The sequence below is a fragment of the Anopheles cruzii genome, chromosome 3 (genome assembly GCF_943734635.1).
Source record: "Anopheles cruzii chromosome 3, idAnoCruzAS_RS32_06, whole genome shotgun sequence".
Lineage (NCBI taxonomy): Eukaryota > Metazoa > Arthropoda > Insecta > Diptera > Culicidae > Anopheles > Anopheles cruzii.
In genome coordinates, this window is record NC_069145.1 from 45,406,063 (window position 1) to 45,409,233 (window position 3,171).

A 3,171-nucleotide genomic window follows, 5' to 3' on the forward strand; every position below is an offset into this window, starting at 1 on the left:
GCAAGGTCAGGAATTTATCGATATGTAGCAAGGATTTGATGACCCTAACTACATATCCTATGGCAACGAAAATATCCGGATTTTCCTCATTTTCACCTATGGAATGAAAGAGATGTCGGCGGAAGAAAAAGCAGTATTTATGAGAATGTTGTGGAGATAGAGGAGAAAGATGGGAAAAGAAAAAGATGAGGAACGAGAGGAAGAATAAAAGGACCAGCAGCACCAGAGAAAACAGAGATTAGACGTATGAGTCAAAGTAGACAGAAAAGGATAACACGAATTCGATGAATGAGAGAAAGAGAAAATTGAAGAAAGGAAACTTTTACAATTGATAAGAATCTTATGCAAGAAAAACAGAGATGCCAGAGATACGAGAATAACATTAGTAGTTGCAAGAGAAAAGGAAAAATGTACGCGAAACACAAGCGAAGTTAACCGGAGAGCATAGAAAACGGATATCAAGAAATTAAGAAGAGAAAACAAGGGAAACTCAGAAAGTAAGCACATGAATAGGTCATTCTTAAAATCCAACATTCACTGCACCAGCTCGTGGTCTACAACAAAGACAGTGAATGCATGGCAGAGATGAACCAACCACAGATAAATAAATCGCGAGGCATAATACCGCAAGGAGAGAAATAGAACAGGAACTAGAAGGGAGAACTAACGGAACGCTGAAGCAAGTAGGATACGAAACACGACAGAAGTTAGGCCGGTAGCTGTCTGGAATTGTCGGATTTTAACTTTGAACGGAACCAACGTCATAATCGATCCCAGTCCACTTAAACGACACTAGGCTAACAGTGTGGAGAAAAATAATAAGGTGAAGGCGAAGAAGATTAGAAAGGGATAAAACAAGAGATGAGAGAAATAATAATGTACCCAAGACAAGGAAAATTAATAACACGATAAGAAGAAGATTGCACAATGTACTAAGCACGATATTAACAAACATAACAGACGAAAATTGTTACGAAAAGGAAGACAGCCATGCAGCCAGGACATGTAAAAGAACAAGGTCGAAGTTGTAACCGTATAGTAGTAAGAACGAACATAGCATTATGAATTACAGCAAGGTCGGAACCGTGCGAGAAAGAAGAAGACAGGCAACGCCACGGAATATAGAGAACAGAACCAATTAGGTGTAGCAATTATACGAATAAGAAAAATTAAATTGTACGCCCCAATCAGATACACGCCACATTAAGAACCTAGGTAGCGATAACAAGACGGAAGAACCTAGCGAAGAAGAGCGTAGCGAACCCACGAAAGAATTAAGACCTAGCGCGCCTAAGAGTCCTGCAAGCCACTTGAGGCTACATCTGTTCCAGAAATAGTCTCAAGCTAAAAAGGAAAAATGTGATGCAGAGCCCAGCCCGCGCAAACCAGAATTTCATCCGCAGATGCCAATAATAGCTAGCGCACCTAGATTCCTACAATCCACTGGAGTCTACTCTGTGCCAGAAGTATCCTCCAGCTCGAGAAGAGGGATCGAATGCAGCGCCTAGAAGCCCGCGCATCGCAGAGAACCATTCTATCTAGCCGTTGCGAAATTCAACGAAGAAGCCGAATCGTTGTTACTAACGGCCAACGAAACTGGGGCAATAGAGGACGCTCACCTTACGATCGTCAAAGACAATCATCACCTGACTTGCTGTTACCAGCGGCCGACGCAGCCCCGACGACTCGGGTTGAACACCCGTTAGCGACAATGCGTGTGACGATATTGAGAATTGCGCAACCGCGACTTCAGCGACTGGCCATCGATCACCGAGAACGCCCGATCGACAAAACGCAACGCCATCATACGCGGGACCAAAACTGGAGCAAAGGAAGTCGATGATCCCCGATCATCGCACGCCACATTCGATCCAAACCCCACGATGACGTCAACCTGATGACACCGCCATACGGGGCCGTGGGCCCACAGTCGCTTGACCGAGTGAGCCCGTTGCGACACGAGACGGAACTTATGCGACAGAGTGCATCGTCGGCATTTTCGTCACCACCGGCAAGTGCGCCGATCCAAGTGCGCCGATCGCAGCGCGCCGGCCAAGAACCGAGGAACGAAGCGCATGGATCATATTGCAGTATCAGCTGTAAACAGCGACTCGCCGACCGGCGACGAGAACGCGACGGACGGGAGGAGGGCGACGTACAGAAAGAACTAGGTCACCGCGACGATATGGAAAATGATGCAATCGCGACAATGACGAGCGCGGCGCGATGCAGCTGACCGCAGGTAAACCCGGAACGACCGGGACAACAATACAACGGAAGGATTGAACAGCTGAGAACGGCGCGATGTGCGCCGGACTAGGTCAAGCTTTTCGTAAGAGTAAGGCGTTAGAACGAGAGGGGCTTAATAACGTACGCGTGTACTGGGAGCGACCCAAATTATTGTAAGTTTATATATATAATAAAATTGACGGGACACCGTCAGAAGGAGAGTCAGACAGCGGCTACGTCGATCTGGCTGATTGATTGTTAAGTTGAACCCTCGACGAGTGAGATCTTTTGTTCGAGTTCAGGTTCGCCAGTCCGCCCGATTTCAGAAGGTGAAATAGAAGTAAGTATTTTCCACTTCGGAAAATATTGCGAGGATCGAGAGTCCTTACGGAAGGTCCTTCGCATGGACAAAACCAATATTTCGACCCTCGAGACCTCGAAAATCGAGAACAAAACGATACCTTTCCTTCGACAGTACGGGCGTGTTTTATGATTTTCCGACATCTGGGACTTACCACATACGTTTGCGCTTGCCCTTGTTCTGGTCTAGCTGCCTGCCTGATAACCAATAACTCGACAGAATGATGGTACTTGCCAATTGGGGCCGCATGGTAAATGTTGTTCGCAAAAGTCGTCCAGCCCGCAGCGTTCGTGATACGCTCGTCACTTAGTAAGACACTGACCAGCACACCTGGACGGCGCTATAATGCATCTTATGTTTTATCTACGGCCGGGAATTAATCTAGCGCTTAGTCTCCACTTGATGCACACTTTGAAATTCATTGAAATGGAAATCTGGTTAGCTCTTCCGGAAGCGGAATGCAATGCATTTCAATAGCCATTACGGTCACCAGTGGGCCCAGGCCGCCCACCAGCCTGGCCCAGGTTCCCGTGCATCCGGCATCCGGCGCAGTTAAGTCTCGATCTTCGCTAAACTTCGGC